Raw genomic sequence first — 23,436 nt, 5'->3', positions numbered from 1 at the left:
CTCCACCACAGCGAGAGGCAGAAGCGGAGTCGACGGGTGAGCAGCAGCCATCAATCCCGCGCCGCGAAGATGCGAAGTAAGTGATTCTAAGTTGATCTAAGATACGTCGACTTCGACTACGCTATTCTCGTAGCTGAAGTTGCGTATCTTAGATCGATTCCTCCCTGCAGTGTAGACCAGGCCTTATTCATTAAGGGTAGTGAAGTACAGCCCCTCTGCAATTTGCAGTTTCAGTTGCTAGCTTCATTATTTCTCAACTAAAATACATTAAACCTAATACACACATAATTTTTGCCTTGTAGTTCATGCTTGCTTGCTTGCTTGCTTTTACAATAAACCATTTTTTGAGTTACTTATGAACCAAAAAGTACTGACATTCTTAAGCAAGATTTTTTTCCTGCATACGTTATTTATAATATAAAACACTGCTGTAAATTAACAGAGTGCTTCAGAGGTCAACGATAAGATGTGTTCCTGTAAATGTTGCAGGGTGAGCTGCATCTATGTCCTTCCTCTGAGTGTACCCACTTACTGTTAGGCCTCATGCCTTTATGTCCAGGAAGTCCAGCAAGATTGATTTGCTATTTAACTTGAAGCAATATCTCTTCACTATTGCACATGTGAGAGGGGGAAAAAAGAAAACTGCTGCTCTGGATCATGGTTTCCAGGACAGAGTAAGAAGAATGAGTGGATTTTCTGACCTATGAGAGGAGTTTCACTTGGATAGGTGTACGTATAGTAAAATTACCACTGTATTTGGCGGACTCTTCAGAGAATTCAGCAGCTGAATGGGCTCAGAACTCCTCTTTCGCTACTTGGTCCAAATTGTGATCATTATTACATCAGAGTAAACCCAGTGCAACTAATTTGGTTTAAATGGAGTTATTGTGGCTTTAAATTAGTATAAAGAGAAATCAGAAGGGCCAGAATAGGCCCTTCAAAAGCATACTGTTATGGCAACATGAAGCAAGGTTGCACTGCATCTGCCCCTGTTGTGCCTTACTCTGAAGAAAGAGATCGACGGCCTTGCAAATGCAATCTGCCACCTTTTTATAAGCAATGAAGCAAGTTTTTAAGTCAGTAGGGGACAGCATGCTATTTGTCTCTTGTGGTGTTTTATAACTGTGTGGTATTGGTCGTGGAAAACCTAGAGAATGATAAGTAATAACTTTGCATAAAGAGAACCTCTTGTAAGTATGGCAGAATGTGGCCTTGCATGTTACAAACCCCAGTATGTTGTTGAAATGTCTCAGCTATTTGTTCCTATAAAGGGAAGGCCCTCTGGATATTTGTTCCTTTTAAATAGAACAGGTTGCCACTGAATTTAAATTATGTTCAATACTGTCTTTATTTCAGCACAATTCTTGATACCTTTACAATATGAAACAAATGTTTAAATTAAGCAGTAGCACTTAGGTGAAAATCTGTTCAGGGATTTAGAGCTCAAATGTATTTCAGAATATTTATTCTCATTATACCTCAAGATGTCCATCTCATCCATCTTCCAACAGAATTTAGGATCAGAAAAACTCTAGCAGTTTGAATTATAGAGCAGGAAAGCAATAAGTGAACAGCTTACAGCGGAGTTTCTGTGGGAATTTGGGGGAATTTTTGGCATCTCTTTCTCTAGGAGTACAGACTATGAAGGGAAGATAACAATGGCTATGAAGACAGCACTAGAAGTGACCCGAGGAGAGAAAGAAGTGGTGAAGATGTGAGATGTACATTATCCTTGAGTGGGTATCTGATAGGAGCTACTTATGCATGATATGCCACTTGATAGAGCTCATGGCAGAGAGTATCCAAGGATTAGAAATGCATCTGGAGACAATGATGGAATGCAGATGGGTATTTGAAGGTATTATGCAGGAGAGGAGAGAGGTGGTGGCACTGACCACTCAAGATTTGAGGACACCGGCTGAACAAAAGGGCCTGGAAGTCAGATTGCCAGCAGAGGAGTGACCTTCAGAACAAGACAGAGAAAGAGACTGGCTAATGGAAGTGAAAGATTTAAGTAACAAGTTTGCTGCACTGGGGAACAAGGTGGAGAAACAGGCAGCAGATGGGGTAGCAGGGAAGGAAAGTCCATCCCCACAGAAGAAAAGAAGAGACCATGAAAATAGTCAGGGACTGGAGCCTGGATAATGTACAAGTGACTGTGAAAGAAAACTGGAGAATAGCTAGCATCACCAATATTTAAGAAAGTGTGTGTAGGGGAAGGGGGATGAATCTGGGCAATTACAGACCTGTTAGTCTGACCTCAGTAATATGCAAGACTTTAGCACAAACTGTGAAGGAAAGAATATTTGATGGAGGTAAATGGAAAAGGAGATGTAATACAACATAGGTTTACCTGAGGTAGATCATGCCAGAACAACTGGATTTCCTTCTCTGAGGAGGTAACTGATTTATTTTGGTTAAGGAAAATGCAGTAGATTTAATATACTTGGACTTCAGTAAAGCATTTTACATAGTACTATTAGAGATACTGTAAAATTAGAGATGGTGAGGATTAGTACAGGAATTGTAAAGTGAGTAAGGAACTGGCTAAAGGGAAGAAGGCAACAGGTTGTGCTGCAAGGCAAACTTTGGACTGGAGGGAAGCTACTCCTAGATTTCCTTGAGGATCAGTCTTGGGACCAAGCTTATTCAATATTTTTTACTAATGAGCTTGGCACAAAAAGTAGCATGCTAATTGTGATGTTATTGACATGAACTGTGACTGTATAGATCATTGTGGCAACCAAGGTCCTATAGTTGCACCAAATCTTGTACAAAGGAGGTCAAGTAAGGTGTGTGTGAAAAGGTTGTAATTTTCTGGTTATGATAATGCCGTCTGTATATGTGTATCATTTTTGTATTTGAAGTTATGAATATTGGCTATGTACTTGTATCTCAATGTGTTTGATTCAGTGAAGCATTTGGTCAGCTTCTTGAGAAAGGACTATTCTGAGTAAGTGCCCAATCAAGAAACACTTAACTGACAATGGACTGTGGGAGATGCCAATCCACATCCAAGCTTTCCTGGGAATGTTCAAACTAACATGTAAACAATGGCATCGGCCTGCAAAAAGCTGAATCATTCATGGACATTTGACTTGCCCAGGTGGCTACAAACTCCATCTTGTTGCTGTGATTTTGCATAGAAGAACAAAGGGGTTTCCACCCAGAAGAGAGAGAATATGAAAGGCCCTGGAAGCCCCTCCATTTTGTCTTCAGCTGGCTCAAGAGATGGCCTCTCCACTCCAAAGAGTTTCTTGAAAGAAACTGGGACAAAGGACTGTAACTACAGGGATGTGAGTGACTGCTGGACCCAGGTCACAAGCCACAATGTTGGTCTGAAAAGGATTGGGCCCAGACTAAGAAGGAGCCTAGTCTGTGAAAGAAGCTTACTGGAATATCTCTGAGGGTGAGATTTACCTGTATTCAGTTTCCTACTGTATTAGACTTAGACTTCTGTGTTTTGTTTTATTTTGCTTGGTAACTTACTTTGTACTGTCTGGTATTACTTGGAACCACTTAAATCTTACTTTTTATACTTAATAAAATCACTTTTGCTTATTAATTAACCCAGAGTAAGTAATTAATGCCTGGGGGAGCAAACAGCTGTGCATATCTCTCTTTATACAGAGTAAAACAGATTCATTTGGGGTTTAGGCTCCCAGAAAGTCTGAATACTGGGTGCTGGGAAAGTCCCTGTTAACTGAGAAGCCAATGCGCTGAGGCGTAAAAAAGTAAAATGTGATCCCAGGATGCGTCAGGCAAGGCATTTCCAGTAGACAGAGAAGTAAAAAAGCCATTGTATAAAGCACTGGTAAGATCTCATTTGGAAGACTTCATACAATTCTGACCATCTTTGTTCAAGAAAGATGAATTCAAACTGGAGTAGCTGCAGAAAAGAGCTACTAGGAAAATCTGGGGACTAGATGACCTATCAAAAAAGATATACTGGAATTGGAAAAGGTTCAGAAAAGGGCAACAAAAATTATTAGGGGTATGGAACGACTGCCGTATGAAGAGAGATTAATAAGACTGAGACTTTTCAGCTTGGAAAAGAGGTGACTAAGGGGGGATATGTTAGAGGTCTATAAAATCATGACTGGTATGGAGAAAGTAAATAAGTGTTATTTACTCCTTCTCATAACACAAGAATGAGGGGCCACCAAATGAAATTAATAGGCACCAGGTTTAAAACAAACAAAAGGCATATTTTTTATCATACAATGCACAGTCAACCTGTGGAACTCCTTGCCAGAGGATGTTGTGAAGTCAGACTATAACAGGGTTCAAAGAAGAAGATGATAAATTCATGGAGGATAGGTCCATCAATGGTTATTAGTCAGGATGGGCAAGGATGGTGTCCCTAGCCTTTGTTTGCCAGAAGCTCGGAACGGGCAACAGGGGGTGGATAATTTGATGATTACCTGTTCTGTTCATGCCATCTGGGGCACCTGGCATTGGCCACTGTTGGAAGACAGGATAGTGGGCTAGATGGACCTTTGGTCTGATCAAGTTGGCCATTCTTATGTTTTTATCTGACAAGAGGAAACTGAAAGAGCTTAGCTTGTTTCACCCAGCAAATGAAGGCTGAGAGGTGATATGATTGCTCTCACATGAGAGGTGGAGGAAACACCAGGGAGAGTGAAGAATTATTTAAGCTAAAGGACAATGCTGGCAAAGAAATGGGTATAAACTGGCCATAAACAAATTCAGTATGGAGATCAGAAAAATGCTTCTACCCCTCAGAGAAGTGGGGTTTGGGAGCAGCCTCCCAATAGTAACCATGGGGGCAAACAACTTAGGCCTTGTTTACACTTGAAGCGGCATGTAGGGTACCTGTACCTACATGCTGCAGTGAAAGGCAGGCTGTGTCGACACAACCAGAGAGTAGCTACACATGGCAGTGAATGCCTCTGGCAGCAGGGAGGCAGTGCAGAAACTGGAGCTGCTCTTCTCAGTGTAAAACCAATGCCCACCAGCTGATAGAATGATGTTTGCCCTCAGACTAATTGTTTTTCTCCAGAGGTCAACCTGACCTTTTCAAAAATGCCTGGGAGTGAAGATGGGTCCTGTAGCAAGTTCAGGCACTTCATAGAAGTGGACTCTAGCAAACCAGTGTGAAGGAACTAATTCCAAACCCAAGGATCCCTGTGGAGAATGCCAGCAGCTCCCTCTTATTTTTGATGACCAACTGCTCCAACTCAAGCAGATCTCAGGTGTGACATGAAATACTGAAGGTGGGTTTTGGATTTTTTAGAATTTGTCTGATTAAGCCATATGGGACCTGAACCTCAGCCATGTAAATCCTTCAAATTATGCTGACTTACACCAGTTGATCCACAAAAGTAAAACCACTCTCTTTTGTTTTGTAGCAAGCTGTAATGGTGCCTACCTGAGCACTGGTCTCGAGCAACTACCAGAATGTAAAGAGAGAAAATAAAAATTTGCTCATTATGAAGGTTGCTGGTGGAGAGAGCTTTGCAGGGTGCTCCTTTCACTAGTCCTATGAGCCATTCAGCCATCCTGATTCCTTATTCTCCACTGCCTTGACCTTCCTGTAGTCATTTACACTTGTGCAAACACTGGGTAAAATGCTATTAAGTCAGAACATAAGAACGACCATACTGGATCAGACCAAATGTCCATCTAGCCTAGTATCCTGTCTTCCAGCAGTGGCCAATTCCAGGTGTCCCAGAGGGAATGAACAGAACAGGTAATCATCAAGTGATCCATCCCCTGTTGCCCATTCCCAGCTTCTAGCAAACAGAGGGTAGGGACACCATCCCTGCCCATTCTAGCCATTGATGAAAGTATCCTCAGTGAACTATCTCCTTCTTTTTTTAACCCAGTTATAGTCTTGGACTTCACAACATCCTCTGGCAAAGAGTTCCACAGGTTGACTGTGCGTTGTGTGAAGAAATATTTTCTTTTGTTTGTTCTAATCCTGAATGGCAGTCGGTTTGGTTTACTTTGTACATGTGTAAATAACGAATCAAGTGGGAAGGCAGTGAAGAATTAAACCTTCAATCATGTCCTCTTATAGCTTCTCTATATTAAGGCAGATTTCTTGCCAAAGTGCCAATTCATCTGAAGCTGAAACACATCAGTTGTTCATGGAGTAGCTTTGAAATGGCTAAAATGCATTTTTCAAAAGCACCTTTAAAAAAGATACACCCTTCAGGAACAATGACAGGGGTCATCTTTAAAAAAAAATAATGTTGTTATTTCAAATACTATGTTCATCATTTATATATATATTAATATATATAATTTAGATGAAGAAATCCAGGGGCTGATCTTCAGAGACTCTGAATACCCACAACTCCAACTGAAGTCCGTACTAGCTGTGGTAACTCAACACCTCTGAAAATTATGCCCCAAGTTTCCTCACCAAATAAGTCTGCCTAGGCTTCTGAAATATATTGTTAATTCTTTCCTACATAAATATATTTAAAATGTAGCTTAATTCTCCCTGGTTAATATTCTTTCATACTCTTGTAATGATTCACAGGCTGTAAACTGATCTTAACTTTGTCATAGACGAAAAGCTTCTAAAACTATGCAGGAGAATTTGATGCCAATGAAACTGAAGCAATAAATGGGCTTTCTCCTCTGCCCTTTGATAGAAAAATAACATGGGACATGTTGCCTGTGCAGTTAAGGTTTGCTTTCAATAAATAAGCCTGCCCTCTATTTAGGGCAACAAAAATACATCCAACACCTTGCATAGGGTTAGTCCTTTATGTTTCTTTCCACTGTCTTTGGCCACCAGTGCTTTTTCCTACTAACATATAGAACTTTGTGAAATTTTTCAGATGGATAGTTTATTCACTGGAAAAATGCAGTTTCAGGTTGACCAAAGCTGTTCATCAATTTGACACAAATTCACCAAATAATTTTGGCCAAAACCACTGGAGAGGGAGCACTAGATTCACAAAGGGCCTTAGGCACCATTCAGAAAACAAGGGAAAGAGGTGGCTCCCTGATGCCTAATAATCCCTTGTTGAGAGCAGTAGCCTGGGATGTGGGAGATCTGGGTTTGATTTCCCAACTCTGCCTAATTCAGAGCAAGGATTTGAACTTGTCTCCCATGTTGCAGGTAAATGAACTAATCACTGGGCAATATGGTATTCTGAGAAGGTTTTTTCAGTCTCTCCAGCTGAAGTATGTCTGCTTCATATAAAATATTTGAATAGTCAGTGAGTGTGTGTCAGTGTGTGGTTAGGGCACTTACCTAAGAGGACGACACCAGACTTCCAGTCCTTGTTCCAATTACTATATTTTTGTTTCACTGGGGAAATGGAATATTTTTCATTTCAAGTTGATCTAAAACTATTCCCCCCTCCCCCACCACCCTCACCCCTACTTTGGCCAGCAAACTGAACAATGAGTTATTCACACAGCTCTACTAACATAGCACCTCCAGCTGGGATGTTTCATGGACATAAGTAGAATACAGAATAGAACAGAGGAGGGAAGCTAGTCTTGTGTTTAAAGCCATGAATATGTGTGTTCTATTTCTAGAAAAGCCACAGACCTTGCCCAAGTCACTTAATGTTTCTTTATCACTGTAAAAAGGGAGCAATATCTGTGTCACATGGGTGTTAAATGAATTAAGGTTTGTACAGCACTCCAAAGTCTTCAGGTAGATGGTTCTTTATAAGTGGAAAGGTTTAGGGCACAGTGACCTGGGGCACAATGCATATTGCTACTGGTACATGGCTTGGTACTCTTAAACTTGGTGCATATGCTTCCTCCTTCTCTAGCTGCGGCAAACTACAACAGGAGCTTTGTAATTGTGAGTAGATCATTTATAGGAGAAGAATCAGTTATTGACACAAGTCACTAATAAAAGATATGGAAAAGGCTTTGTCGCAGCAGTTGAAAATCAAAGGAATATGGAATCTTTAATCCCTTCTAAAGAACTCATCAACAGGATTTCATTATCACATAGTTTCTAGCCTTCCACCTTGGAATAATCTTGGTTTAAATTCTTCATTGATGAACAAAACCAAAATGAGTTTCGCTGTCTCTTTAAAGACTCTAGGAGACACTCATCCATGTTGAAAAACTAAGCTATGCTTCATCACATTTGGCAGCCTCTGCTGAAGAGAAAATGAGGTGGAACAGCAAGGGGATGTTGCATGTTGGGGTTGAACTGCATTGGCAAAGCTGTGTGCATGTATTTGTGGTCAGGGACTGGATGACCCTAGACAGTGCTATCTATTCCCTCACTTTCATGAGCACATCTTAGTCCTTTTTACAATATGTTACATCTTTCCGGTTGTGCACAAAAGATATACAAAGTGACACCTTACAGTTTTCAGAACGATAGCCATCTTTCTGTAGATAGTGGGTGGGATTTTCCTCAGCACCACTATGATTTAAGAGTACTCATCCCGTTGACTTTCAGTGAGATGTGTGCTCCTAAATCACACCAGCAATCTTTGTATCATGCTAGATAAATATGTAAGGCAGAATGATTTTATCATGACTAGTTAGGTAGGTGATTGTGAGGCCTGTTTGTGTGAAGGTTCTAGAGATGCAGATGGGACCAGAGACTCCCAATGTTTGCATTCAGGGGTTTTGATTTCTGATTTATTCCGGTGTAGAAACAGCAGGATTTTAAAATAGCATAATCTATGAGTGAGGGAGAGGAAGTAATTAGTGATAAGCCTGGGGTGTGAGAAATGTCTGCATCAAGAAGAGTCTGAAATTTAACCCTTCAATATGCATGGTATGTATAGACAGCGTCTTGCTCTTTGGAGAGCTTGCAGACTGTAAGTCTTTGAGGGGAAAGGGATTGTAAAGTAGCACAAATCTGAGAACTCCCCCTGCCCTGCCCCGATAACTTAATCCCATGTTTAGATTCAATAGTGAATCAATTTCAAAGATTTTCCAGGAAAGTTGGGCCCTTTTTGGACAGAAGCACCGCTCCCTTTAAGACATATATGCAGTATGACCTCAGTGGGTTTTTAATTAAAATCTCCTTCCCATTTCTCCCACTTGCCTTAGTCTTTTTTAAGTTTTCAGTCTGCTCCATTGTTCATACTCAGTCCTTACTGTAACATAAGCCCATTAATGTTTCTGAGTTGAACTTTCAAACCCATCTTATTAGCGCACTTTTAAATTCCAACAAACAACCTCACTTATAAGATACTTTAAAAAAATGAGCCAAAAGGATATAATGTGGTGAAATGAACCTAAATTTCTATCATGCTCTTTAAAAAAGTGTGGCAACTGATTTAATGCTTTTTATTTTTTTTTTTGAATTGAGGATTTTATGGCAGCCTTGTATTGTATTTTGTTCATGGGGGAAAATGCCAACTAAACAGGCCTAGAGGCTAAAATATTGAAGCATCAATGATTAAAAAGGAAATATAGGCAGAAATTCTGCCTATGTGTGGGGAGAGGCCGGAATGCGTGGGGGACCTTGAGCAGCCAGTGGCCTGGCACAGCACACCTGTGGATATCAAGAGAGTAAGGGCAGCTGACACGCCAGGGGAAAATGCTCATCTGGGCAGCTATCATTTGTGCATGTCTTCTCTTACCTCTCTTGTTTCACTACACTTTCAGCATCACATACGGAAACCAAGTCAAATTTGGTCTGATCCTGTGCCTGAACTCCCAAACTGCCAAAGCACAAATGTGGGACACAATGTGGGACAGACCCAAAGTAAAGGAACGCAAAAATTATTCACCCAGGCAACTTAATATTTAGGCATTTATTCCTCTCGTAAATAATGTTGCACTTTTGGCCCAAGCAGTTAGCTAAAATTTGGGCCTTGCATAGTTGTTTCTGTTAAGATGAGAAATCTGTGAGTTGTGAATACTCTTGGTATATTCTTGTTCATATATTAAAAATAAACCCCACCGGGTCCTGTTTTTTATATATTATAAAAATACATGCCAAGTCCTGTTTCCCTGAACACAGCAGAAATAAATAGTGAGCATTTTGTTTGCTTAGAAATCCCCATGTCTGCCACTCTAGTGAGTTCTGTGCCAAAAAAGGCCCAGTTTCTCTGCCTCTTCTCTGGTTCGCATTAACAACGTCACCTGGCTTTCTGCTTTCAACATATTGAGCCTGTTGCCAATACCTCTAATCCCTGCATTGACAACCAAAATAACCCTCTAGCCATGTAGCCTAATTCCTTGGGCAGTACCCCCACAGACATCAGCTGTTGCTTACTACATAAAAGGAACTTGGTTGTTACATCTTTTGAACCTGAGGGAGGATGTGTGGCATCGTCCTCGTCTCTAAGGAGGTCTGTGATATCAGAGACCCACCTGCTGGTAATTATTAGCATAAATTCTGTGACCTCAGTTTCATGATTCATTTACTTTGATGTGAATAATTTTCAACCATGAAAATGAGGGGCTTCTGAATCTCTGTGGACCATAAAGAAAGGGAGGGATTAAAGTGAGGGAAAATGGAGGGGTGTGTGGATCCTGTACACCTACAACTGTCACTGAAATCAGTGAGTTTTGGATCTGCAAAAACTTGCAGGATTTTTTTTTATGACATGTCTGCCAAGCGCTTAATGAAATTTCAAAATTCACAGTTGCTAAGCCAGATGCCAATAAAATAACCAGGAATCCAGTGCATTAAGTAGACAGTTATCTTTTTTTTTTTTTGGAGGGAGGGGATTTCATTTTTAATTAATTCTTAGTTTGAATGTAGGCCAACTCTCATGACTGTTTTTTCAATGCCTATAACTCATTTACAAAAAAAGAAATGGTACACTTGTCTCTTAAAGGCACACTCTTCAAAACCTATGATCTCTCTAAACCTGGGTTTCCAGCTTCAGTGAACTACAGTATATGATTGAAAAACTAAGGATAAAACCTGACTTTTTTGCTTTCCCAAAACAGTCAGAAATCTATATGCTATATAGGTAGAACTAATCTATCACTCACGGAATATACAATGCTTTTTAGTTTATTTTTTTTTGCCATAGTAATCACTGTGGGTAGAAGACAATTTTTCTCTAAAGGCTTATTAACTGGGAAGTGTCTTGTATTAATAGAATGATACCCAGTATAGCTGAGAGCAGTTGCCAAATATAAACCCGTTTAACAGGAGTTCAAACTTCAAGTATTTAAGCTGCTTCAGGCTGAAACCTGACATTAGAAAAACCCCAAAACCAGCCCTGATGCACATTCCACTCCTCAAAAGAGAAAGTAGTCTTAAATCAAATGTCACCACATGTCAGCAAATGACTTTGTAAAGAACCATGTCTACATTTCCCCCCTACTAACACTGTCTTATTTTAATGGCCTTTTTCTTTTTTCAGAGACAAATACTATTTACAATACCCTTTAGAAGGTAAATCCCTGGAGACTTGTCCCTCTTCCAGGGAGACAATTCCTGACAAAAGGCAAATGGACACCTTTTATTCAATTCCAAAAATTCAATGTGAAATGAACAACCAAAACAAATATTTCAGAGTTTCTCCTGCTCCCCGCCTTTTGTGTGTGTGTAGTGCCAGAGATTCCATGAAGTCCACTAGGGACTGAGCTATTGCTCTTGATTTTACATGGAAGGCACTCAGATACTATGATGGTGGGTGGCAGTACAAAACCCTAGGATAGATTTTTAACAGGCTTCCATTTCCTACTCGGGCACAGATGGAAAAAAGCCCACCCAAGTTTCTGCTGCGATATCCTCTAACAGTAGCTGGGGGTATTAAATATACTTTGACATTTAATTAATTAGTTACTTCTACTTCATCCAAATGGGCTGTTGCATAAGGATTTAACCTGTGAGTACAAAACATAATTCCAATTTAATTAAATAGGTACCTGTTCATAATTCTTTGGTTGAAGTGTTTCATTCTCCTTAGGCTATGTCTATACTTAAACCACTAGAGCAGCACTTCTGCATCGCTTCACAGTAGACACTCACTGCGGCAACAGGAGGGATTCTCTTGTCACTGCAGTTAATCCGCCTCCCTGAGAGGCGGTAGCTAGGTGAACAGAAGAATTCTAAATTGATCAACCTAACTTTTTACTGTAGACTTGGCCTTAATGAACCAAGATTTATCAAATGCTCTATATTACTGCTAAATCAACTTTGGCTTAAGACTGGATAGGCTACTGGCTAAGTAAGGCCTGGTCTTCCCCGAGGGCGGGGGGGAGGGGAATCAATCTAAGTTACGCAACTTCACGTAGCTGAAGTCAACATACTTAGATCTACTTACCGTGGTGTCTTCACTGCAGTAAGTCGATGTCTGACGCTCTCCCATTGACGCTGCCTGCACCTCTCGCCCTGGTGGAGTACTGGAGTCGACGGGAGAGTGCTTAGCAGTTGATAGACTAGACGTGATAAATCAACCCTCACTGGATTGATCTCTGCCCTTTGATCCAGCGGGTAATGTACACAAGCCCTAACAGATGGATACACCTCGTAAATTTTGACAGCTTGCTATAATTCAGAACGACTCAAAAACAATGCTAAACCACAAACTTGGTGTAGAATACGAACATTGTGGGACCTCTGATTATTCTCATATGAATGCAAGTGTAATTAAGCCCTGTGACTCCAATCCTCTTACTATTTTTAGGTTCTGTTTTATTATAAATATTTACTACTAATACTAGGACAGTGCCCCAGGACCCCAACTCTGATTGGGGAGCCAATTATGCTGAGTGCTGTACAAACACAAAAAGAGACAATTACTATGTTATGTAATATGTATAGTATGGTAGCATCCAGAGTCTCCAGCTGAAATAGTCTCCATTGTTGTGTACAAAGCACAAAAGTAGATACAGTCCTTACTGTGAAGAGTTGATAGTTCTAATAAATAGGATAGTCCAAAAACAATAAAGACGTGGTGGCCATTGAATGGGTATAATTGGAGACTCCTTGATTACACTCCAAGCCCCTAACTCATCTTTGTGCTACTTGGGATGTGTGTCAGTTCTGCTGCATGGGGACTTTCTAAGGTTCTCAAGGAGGAATGGTTGAATTTCAGCCCTAACAGAATAATCTACATAATTGCTGTCCTTTGCTTCAGTCTAATACTCAGTTCTCCCTTTGACCATCCATCCCCTCATACTAGAGATTGGCCTTGGCACCAGTCCTCATAAGGGCTGCTCTCCATTGACTGACTTCAATGGGTTTTGTTCAGGACCCAACATATTAGGGTAGTTCAAGCTACCCTATAGTTATCGTCTCATCTTATGTTTATCCTGCAGCGTGGCTACGGTAGCATGAATGGTGGTTCAGGATAGACACTTGATCATGTGGCCGGGGGGTTGGCTATCCCATGCTGCCACAGCAACACTGCTGTTTTTAGCATGCTTGTTCAAGCAGAGGTAGCATATCTCAGCTGCCATGTGTAATGGAGTGCCAAACTATTATAGTCTAGACCCACAACGTGGTACCGTGTGTAAAATACAACAGAAGCCCATTTATCCGATCTAATAGGGACCAGCACAAGATTGGATAATCAAAATTCCGGATAAGCCAGAGAATGGGAAAGAGTGATGCTGCAGTACCATCCAATGGCCACAGGAGAGGTCACCCACTTCTGGCCCTGGCGTCCTGGTTTTTCGATTAATGCGGAGAGCTGGATAATGGAGAGTTGGATAAACAGGTTTCTACTGTAGCTTATTTAAACTAAGTTCAGCCAAACTGGGCAGTTCATTTAGGGTACATCAGTAATGCAATTAAAAACCTGCAGCTGCTCATTGCCCGCTGACAATGGCTCGTGAGGTTCGGGCTAAGGGGCTATTTAATTGCGCTGCAGACGTTTAGGCTTGGGCTGGAGTCTGGGCTCCAGCACTCTGTGAGGTGGGAGGGTCCAGCCCAAACCCCAATGTCAACATCACAATTAAATAGCCCTGCAGCGTGAGCCCCGCAAGTCAAAGTCAGCTGGCACGGGCCAGCCATCGGTGTCTCAATTGCAATATAGACCTACCTTAAGGCAGGGGTAGTCAATAGGCAGACTGTGGGCCAAATCCAGACCACCAGATGCTTTTGAATGGATCCCAAAATATTTATTAAAAATTTTCTCTGGAATCTGGGCTTCAACTATATTTTGACCAAGAGATCTGCACCTTGACAAAAAAATAATTTACTACCCCTCCCCTAAGGGAATGTCTACACAGCAATTATACACCCATGGCTGGCCTGGATCAACTGACTCAGACTCCTATAGCTTGGGCTGGGGGGGCTATCAAATTGCTGTGTAGACATTCTGACTCAGGCTGGAGTCCAAGCTCTGGGGCCCTGTGGGGGAGGAGGGTCCCACAGCTCAGTCTATAGCAATTTTTCGCCGTGCAGCCTGATCACTGCAAGCCTGAGTCAGCTTCACCTAAGCCAGCTGCAGTTGTGCCGCAGGTCTTTTACTCCAGTGTAGATGTTCCCTAAAGCAATGGCTCTCAGCATTTCCAGAATACTGTACCCCTTTCAGCAGTCTTTGTCTTGCATATGCCCAAGTTACAATTCACTTAAAAACTACTTGCTTACAAAATCAGACATAGAAATACAAAAGTGTCACAGCACAGTATTACTGAAAAATTGCTTACTTTCTCATTTTTACTGTATAAATATAAATATTGTACTTACAATTCAGTGGATAGTATATAGATCAGTATAAACAAGTCATTGTCTGTATGAAATTTTAGTTTGTGCTAACTCCGCTAGTGCTTTTATGTAGCCTATTATAAAACTCGGCAAATATTTAAATGAATTGATGAACACCCCCCACACACACACCGGAAGACCTCCGAGTACCCTTAGAGGTACAGGTACCCTTGGTTGAGAACCACTGCCCTAAAGACTTACGATGAACACATCTGGTAGTCAGTCTATATCTGACACAGGAGCATGAAATCATACCGTAATGAATCATAATGCTGTCCTAGCCTCTTCGTCTCATTATATCCTTCCCCACCCGAACAAATAATTTGTAAAAGCCAAGTTGGTAGTCCTAACACCTCATATCTCTTTCCCTTTTGCCTCCAGTCTTTCAATGAAAAGAATGAGTATTGTCCTGTCTTAAATATTTTTTACTTCTTATTTCTTCTGCCATCCTGTGCTGGGTTCTGAGGTCACTCTTGAAGGAGTGGAAGGTGCCACCACTTTGGGACAGGACCGGCTCCAGATACCAGCTTTCCAAGCAGGTGCTTGGGGCGCCAATTAGAATGGGGTGGCAGTCCGTGTGGTGGCAATTCAGCGGCGACTGCTTGGGGTGGCAAAATTGCTAGAGCTGCCTGCTTGGGGAAGAGAGTAAACCAGAGTTTATGGGTGTCTCCTTACTGCTTGAAGCCAGTAAAGGGTGGCAGTGACAGGAGAGCCAACCCAAGAAGTAGAACTGTGAACTGATTTTCAGTTCAGTGCCAATTCCAAAATAGACATACAAATCATCTGGGGTCAGACAAAACATTGTTTGACCCACAAGAAAACTTTTATATTTGGAGCCTCTCTGTGTTGTTACTTTAAAAACAAACAAACATTGTTTTGATTGAGAATCAAAATAAAAAATGTAAAACAAATCATTTTGACTTTTTTTTTTTAAATTTTGAGGGATTTATTTTGACAAACAATTCAGTGAAATAAAAACAAATTTGCAAAACACTTTGGTGTTGCTGAATTTGCATTTTTGAGTGAAAAATTTCATCCAGCTCTACCCAGAAATAAGAATCTTTTGTAGTGGTGGGAGAAGAGAATTGCATAGGACCTGTAGTCCCAGAGAATGTGGCCTGGTGCAGAGGATGCCCTAAGAAACCGAGGACAGCTGGCAAGTACAGGGACATGGTTTTGAAAGTAGAGGGTTTAAAATGTAACTAGAGAAATGTGGAATATCACTGTGTGAAACAGATTTCTTCAGATAAGTGTCTTATGAGAAAAAATGGGAACAAAGGAGACTGTATAAAACTTTGAGGGAAACTTCCAGGAGAGTATCCCATATGGCTCTTTCATGTGCTGTTTGAGGAAGGAGAGAGAGCTCCTAAAATATGTCTTTTTGTTTGTTTTAAATATGCATATAGCAGTGCACATCTGAACAAATACTTTAACACTGACATGTTTCATAGAACAGGCTACATAAACTGAACCAAACACATTGAAAAAGCACTTTTCTTAATGTAAAATTAAATACAACAAACAACTTTGTTAAAGATGCATGATCCAAGACACTAAATTGTTTAGTTACTATAAAATGTTGGTATTACAAAACATCACTCTCCATAAACTTTGTTAAAATAAAATATGACTTGCTGAAAAACTGGCCTTTATGAAAATTGCCCACTTATTTCAGTGCCTAAATATGGAATTTGGAGTCTTATTTAAGTTCCTTTGTTGGACAAACTGGGCCTATGTGTCAAGAATATATAGCATAGAATGAAGGCAAAATATAATGTAATAATTATTCCCCTTTGTCAAGGTTCCTTCCCCACTCTGAACTCTAGGGTACAGATGTGGGGACCTGCATGAAAACCTCCGAAGCTTACTTTTACCAGCTTAGGTTAAAACTTCCCCAAGGTACAAACTATTTTACCCTTTGCCCTTGGACTTCCACTGCCACCATCAAATGTTTATCTGGGTTTATTTTTATTAGGAAAGTGTTGTTTGGAAACGTCTTTCCCCCCAAAATCCTCCCAACCCTTGCACCCCACATCCTGGGGAAGGTTTGGTAAAAATCCTCACCAATTTGCATAGGTGACCACAGACCCAAACCCTTGGATCTTAAGAACAATGAAAAAGCATTCAGTTTCTGAAAAGAAGGATTTTAATAGAAGTAAAAAGTAGAAAAGAATCACCTCTGTAAAATCAGGATGGTAAATACCTTACAGGGTAAATAGATTCAAAACATAGAGAATCCCTCTAGGCAAAACCTGAAGTTACAAAAAGACACACAGACAGGAATATCTATTCTATTCAGCACAGCTTAATTTCTCAGCCATTTAAAGAAATTATAATCTAATGCATATCTAGCTAGATTACTTACTAAATTCTAAGACTCCATTCCTGTTCTGTCCCCGGCAAAAGCATCACACAGACAGACTCTTTGTTTTTCCCTCCCCCCAGCTTTTGAAAGTATCTTTTCTCCTCATTGATCATTTTGGTTAGGTGCCAGAGAGGTTTTTTTTTTAGATTCATAGATATTTAGGTCAGAAGGGACCATTACGATCATCTAGTCTGACCTCCTGCACAACACAGGCCACAGAATTTCACCCACCACTCCTACAAAAAAAAACCCCTCACACCTATATCTGTGCTATTGAAGTCCTCAAATCGCAGTTTAAAGACTTCAAGGAGGAGAGAATCCTCCAGCAAGTGACCCATGCCCCATGCTACAGAGGAAGGCAAAAAACCTCCAGGGCTTCTTCCAATCTTCCCTGGAGGAAAATTCCTTCCCGACCCCAAATATGGCAATCAGCTAAACCCTGAGCATATGGGCAAGATTCATCAGCCAGATACTACAGAAAATTCTTTCCTGGGTAACTCGGATCTCACCCCATCTAATAGCCCATCACAGGCCGTTGAGCCTATTTACCATGAATATTTAATTACTAAAACCATGTTATCCCATCATACCATCTCTTCCATAAACTTATCGAGTTTAATCTTAAAGCCAGATAGATCTTTTGTCCCCACTGCTTCCCTTGGAAGGCTATTCCAAAATTTCACTCCTCTGATGGTTAAAAACCTTCGTCTAATTTCTAGTCTAAATTTCCTAGTGGCCAGTTTATATCCATTTGTTCTTGTGTCCACATTGGTACTGAGCTTAAATAATTCCTCTCCCTCTCCGGTATTTATCTCTCTGATATATTTATAGAGAGCAATCATATCTCCCCTCAACCTTCTTTTAGTTAGGCTAAACAAGCCAAGCTCCCTGAGTCTCCTTTCATAAGACAAGTTTTCCATTCCTCGGATCATCCTAGTAGCCCTTCTCTGTACGTGTTCCAGTTTGAATTCATCCTTCTTAAACATGGGAGACCAGAACTGCACACAGTATTCCAGGTGAGGTCTCACCAGTGCCTTGTATAACAGTACTAAAACCTCCTTATCCCTACTGGAAATACCTCTCCTGATGCATCCCAGGACCGCATTAGCTTTTTTCACAGCCATATCACATTGGCGGCTCATAGTCATCCTATGATCAACCAATACTGCAAGGTCCTTTTCCTCCTCCATTACTTCTAATTGATGCATCCCTAGCTTATAACTAAAATTCTTGTCATTAATCCCTAAATGCATGACCTTACACTTCTCACTATTATATTTCATCCTATTACTATTACTCCAGTTTACAAGGTCATCCAGATCCTCCTGTATCGTATCCCTGTCCTTCTCTAAATTGGCAATACCTTCCAGCTTTGTATCTTCCGCAAACTTTATTAGCATACTTCCACTTTTGTGCCAAGGTCAGTAATAAAAAGATTAAATAAGATTGGTCCCAAAACCGATCCTTGAGGAACTCCCCTGGTAACCTCCCTCCAGCCTGACAGTTCACCTTTCAGTAGGACCCGTTGTAGTCTCCCCTTTAACCAATTCCTTATCCACCTTTCAATTTTCCTATTGATCCCCATCTTATCCAATTTAACTAATAATTCCCCATGTGGCACGGTATCAAATGCCTTACTAAAATCTAGGTAAATTAGATCCACTGTGTTTCCTTTGTCTAAAAAAATCTGTTACTTTCTCAAAGAAGGTGATCAGGTTGGTTTGGCACAATCTACCTTTTGTAAAACCATTTTGTCCCATTTACCATTGACTTCAATGTCCTTAACTACCTTCTCCTTCAAAATTTTTTCCAAGACCTTACATACTACAGATGTCAGACTAACAGGCCTGTAGTTACTCAGATCACTTTTTTTCCCCTTCTTAAAAATAGGAACTATGTTAGCAATTCTCCAATCATACGGTACAACCCCCGAGTTTACAGATTCATTAAAAATTCTTGCTAATGGGCTTGCAATTTCATGTGCCAATTCCTTTAATATTCTTGGATGAAGATTATCTGGGCCCCCCGATTTAGTCTCATTAAGCTGTTTGAGTTTCGCTTCTAACTCAAATATGGTAATGTCTACCTCCATATCCTCATTCCCATTTGTCATGCTACCATTATCCCTAAGATCCTCTTTAGTCTTATTAAAGACTGAGGCAAAGTATTTGTTTAGATATTGGGCCATTCCTAGATTATCCTTGACCTCCACTCCATCCTCAGTGTTTAGCGGTCCCACTTCTTCTTTCTTTGTTTTCTTCTTATTTATATAACTATAGAACCTTTTACTTTTGGTTTTAATTCCCTTTGCAAGGTCCAACTCTACTTGACTTTTAGCCTGTCTCACTTTATCCCTACATTTTCTGACCTCAATAAGGTAGCTTTCCTTGCTGATCCCTCCCTTCTTCCACTCCCTATATGCTTTCTGCTTTTTCTTAATCACCTCTCTGATATGCTTGCTCATCCAGCTTGGTCTACAACTCCTGCCTATGACTTTTTCCCCCTTACTTGGGATGCAGGCTTCCGATAGCTTCTGCAGCTTTGATTTAAAATAATCCCAGGCCTCCTCTACCTTTAGATCCATAAATTCTTCAGTCCAATCCACTTCCCTAACTAATTTCCTTAATTTCTGAAAGGCAGCCCTTTTGAAATCAAAAACCCTAGCTGCAGATTTATTTTTATTAATCCTTCCGTTCAGTTTGAACTGAATTAGCTCATGATCACTTGAACCAAGATTGTCCCCTACAACCATTTCTTCTATAAGGTCCTCACTACTCACCAAAACCAAATCTAAAATGGCATCCCCTCTAGTCGGTTCAGCAACTACTTGATGAAAGAATCCATCAGCTATCGCATCTAGGAAAATCTGAGCCCTATTATTATTATTACTAGCACTCGTCCTCCAATCTATGTTTGGGAAGTTAAAGTCTCCCATGATCACGCAGTTTCCATTAGTATTTACTTTCTTAAAAACATTAAAAAGGGCTCTATCCATATCCAAATTAGATCCCGGCGGTCTTTAGCACACCCCAAGCTAGGTTATCCTAGCTTCTTAACCCTTTACAGGTGAAAGGATTTTTCCTCTGGCCAGGAGTGGTTTTAAAGGGGTATACCCTTCCTTTTATATTTATGACACCCTTCAATACGCATAATTACTTTACCTAATCATAAAATTAAAAGTAGTTTGTCTTGTACATTGGCTAATAAATAATGCCATAATTTTGTACCTAAGACTTGTAGCTGTTAAGGTGCAATATCCCACCCAGAGGATGAACAGCAGACTAATGAATAACTGATGTAGCAGATGTAGCCTTTTTGCTTGTTAAATATCTGAGACTTCCCTAATTTAACTTGTTTCAATTATTTGGGATGAATTGGAGGAGTCTTTATTAAGTGATTTTTTAACTAATAGAAATCCCTCATAAATGTGATCATATATGCACAACACTTAGAGCTCTGGATATATATTTAAGTTAAAAAGAATCAATGTTCTCCTTTCCTTATCTTTACACTGAAAATAAATCTACTTGTACTACAGAATGGGAACTCAAAATGTGGATAATAAAGCTGCTTTGATATTCAGCTGATAACCCTTACTGGTAAATGATCACAAGGGTATGAACTCAGCTTAGGTTTTCAACCATGAAAACAATCCACTTAAAATAAACATGATTTTGTGAAAAGGTTGATCATTAGAGTATGGAAAAGCTCTCAGCCTGCTCCAGTGATTAGGGCTCTGTACTGACTATGAAAAGACTTGGCAGAGCCAGTTTTAGGGGTTAGCAAGCAGGTCAGTTGCTCTGGATGCCAGCTTTGAGGAGGGGTGGAGGAGGGGAGGGGAGCGGGGGAGGGAATGGACCTGTGCTGTTCAGTTGTTTTTGTTTGTTTGTTTGGCTCGGCCACTCAAGGGTGGTGAGCAACAAACGTTTTCCACCGTGGATAGAAAAACTGCTAGGGCCACTTTTGAAACTTGGATTTTATTCCCAGTCTTGCTGCAGCTAGTGACCTTGGTAGTATACTTGGGCTTTCAGAAAGCCTTTGACAAGATCCCTTACTAAAGGCTCTTAAGCAAAGTAAGCAGTCATGAGATAAGAGGGAAGGTTCTCTCATAGATCAGTAATTGGTAAAAAGATGGGAAACAAAGGGTAGGAATAAATGGTTCAATTTTCACAGTGGTAAGAGGTAAATAGCACGGTCCCTCAAGGATTTGTACTGGGACCAGAGCTAATCAACCTATTCATAAATGATCTGGAAAAAGGGGTAAACAGTGAGGCTGCAAAGTTTGCAGACAATATAATATTAGTAGGGTGGTCGATTAATTACAGTTAAGTCATGTGATTAACTAAAAAAATAATAATTGCAATTAATCGCATTGTTAAACAATAGAATACCGATTGAAATTTACTAAATATTTTTGGCTGTTTTTCTACAGTTTCAAATATATTGATTTCTGTTACAACACAATACAAAGTGTGCAATGATCAATTTATATTATTTTTATTACAAATATTTGTACTGCAAAATTGATAAAGAAAATAGTATTTTTCAATTCACCTCGTACAAGTTCTATGGTGAGATCTCTTTATCATGAAAGTGTAACTTAAAAATGTAGATTTTTTGTTTGTTATATAACTGCACTCAAAAACAAAATGTAAAACTTTAGACCCTACAAGTCCATTCAATCCTCCTTCTTGTTCAGCCAATCATTAAGATAAACAAGTTTGTTTACATTTATAGGAGATACTGCTGCCTGCTTCTTATTAATGTTGTCACCTGAAAGTGAGAATAGGTGTTCGCATGGCACTTTTGTAGCCGGCGTTGCAAGGTATTTATGTGCCAGATATGCTAAACATTCATATGCCCCTTCATGCTTTGGCCACCATTCCAGAGGACATGCATTAATTAAATTTGTGACTGAACTCCTTGGGGGAAAATTGTACGTCTCCTGTTCTGTTTTATCCACGTTTCATGTTATAGCAGTCTCGGATGATGACCGGCACATGTTCGTTTTAAGAACACTTTCACAACAGATTTGACAAAATGCAAAGAAGGTACAAAGTGAGATTTCTAAAGATAGCTACAGCACGCGACCCAAGGTTTAAGAATCTGAAGTGCCGTCCAAAATCTGAAAGGGACGAGGTGTGGAGAATGCTTTTAGAAGTCTTAAAGGAGCAACACTCCAATGCGGAAACTACAGAACCTGAACCACCAAAAAAGAAAATCAACCTTCTGTTCGTGACATCTGACTCAGATGATGAAAATGAACATGTGTCAGTGCGCACTGCTTTGGATCATTATCGAGCAGAACCCGTCATCAGCATGTCCTCTGGAATGGTGGCTGAAGTATCAAGGGACATACGAATCTTTAGCGCATCTGGCACGTAAATATCTTGCAATGCTGGCTACAACAGTGTCATGCAAATGCCTGTTCTCACTTTCAGGTGACATTGTAAACAAGAAGCTGGCAGCATTATCTCCTACAAATGTAAACAAACTTGTTTGTCTGAGTGATTGGCTGAACAAGAATTAGGACTGAGTGGACTTTTAGGCTCTAAAGTTTTATATTGTTTTAATTTTGAGTACAGTTATATTTGGTACATAATTCTACATTTGTAAGTTCAACTTTCATGATAAAGAAATTATACTACAGTACTTGTATTAGGTGAATTAAAAATACTATTTCTTTTGTTTTTTACAGTGCAAATATTTGTAATAAAAATATGAGCACTTTATACTTTGTATTCTGTGTTGTAATTGAAATCAATATATTTCAAAATGTAGCAAACATCCAAAAATATTTAAATAAATGGTATTCTATTATTGTTTAACAGCATAATTAATTGCGATCAATTTGTTTAATCACCTGAGAGCCCTAAAAATTACTCAAGATAATTAAGTCCAAAGCAGACTGTGAAGTGTTACAAAGGAATCTCATAAAACTGGGTAACTGGGCAATAAAATGTCTAATGAAATTCAATATTGATAAATGCACATAGGAAAATATAATTCCAACTATACATACAATGATAGGGTCTAAATTAGCTGTTACCACTAAATAAAGAGATCTGTGGACAGTTCTCTGAAAACATCTGCTCAGTGTGCAACATCAGTCAAAAATGTTAACAATCATTAGGAAAGGGATAGATAAGACAAAAAAAATCAGCATAATGTCAAATCAAATTTGTTTTGGTTACCCCATCTCAGAAAAGGTATATTAGAATTGGAAAAAGTACAAAGAGCAACAAAAATGATTGGGGTCTGGAACAGCTTCCATAAGGGGAGTGGTTAAAAATAGTGAGACTGTTCAGCTTGGAAAAGAAATGACTGAGGTCTATAAAATCATGATATGGTGGGGAGAAAGTGAATAAGGAAGGGTTATTTACGCCTTCACATAATACAAGAACTAAGGGTCACCTAATGAAATTAATAGGCAGCAGGTTTAAAACAAACACGAGGATGTACTTCTTCACACAATACTCAG

The sequence above is a fragment of the Lepidochelys kempii genome, chromosome 2 (genome assembly GCF_965140285.1).
Source record: "Lepidochelys kempii isolate rLepKem1 chromosome 2, rLepKem1.hap1, whole genome shotgun sequence".
NCBI lineage: Eukaryota > Metazoa > Chordata > Testudines > Cheloniidae > Lepidochelys > Lepidochelys kempii.
The sequence above is the reverse complement of the archived record's forward strand: the minus strand, read 5'-3'. Positions refer to the sequence as shown.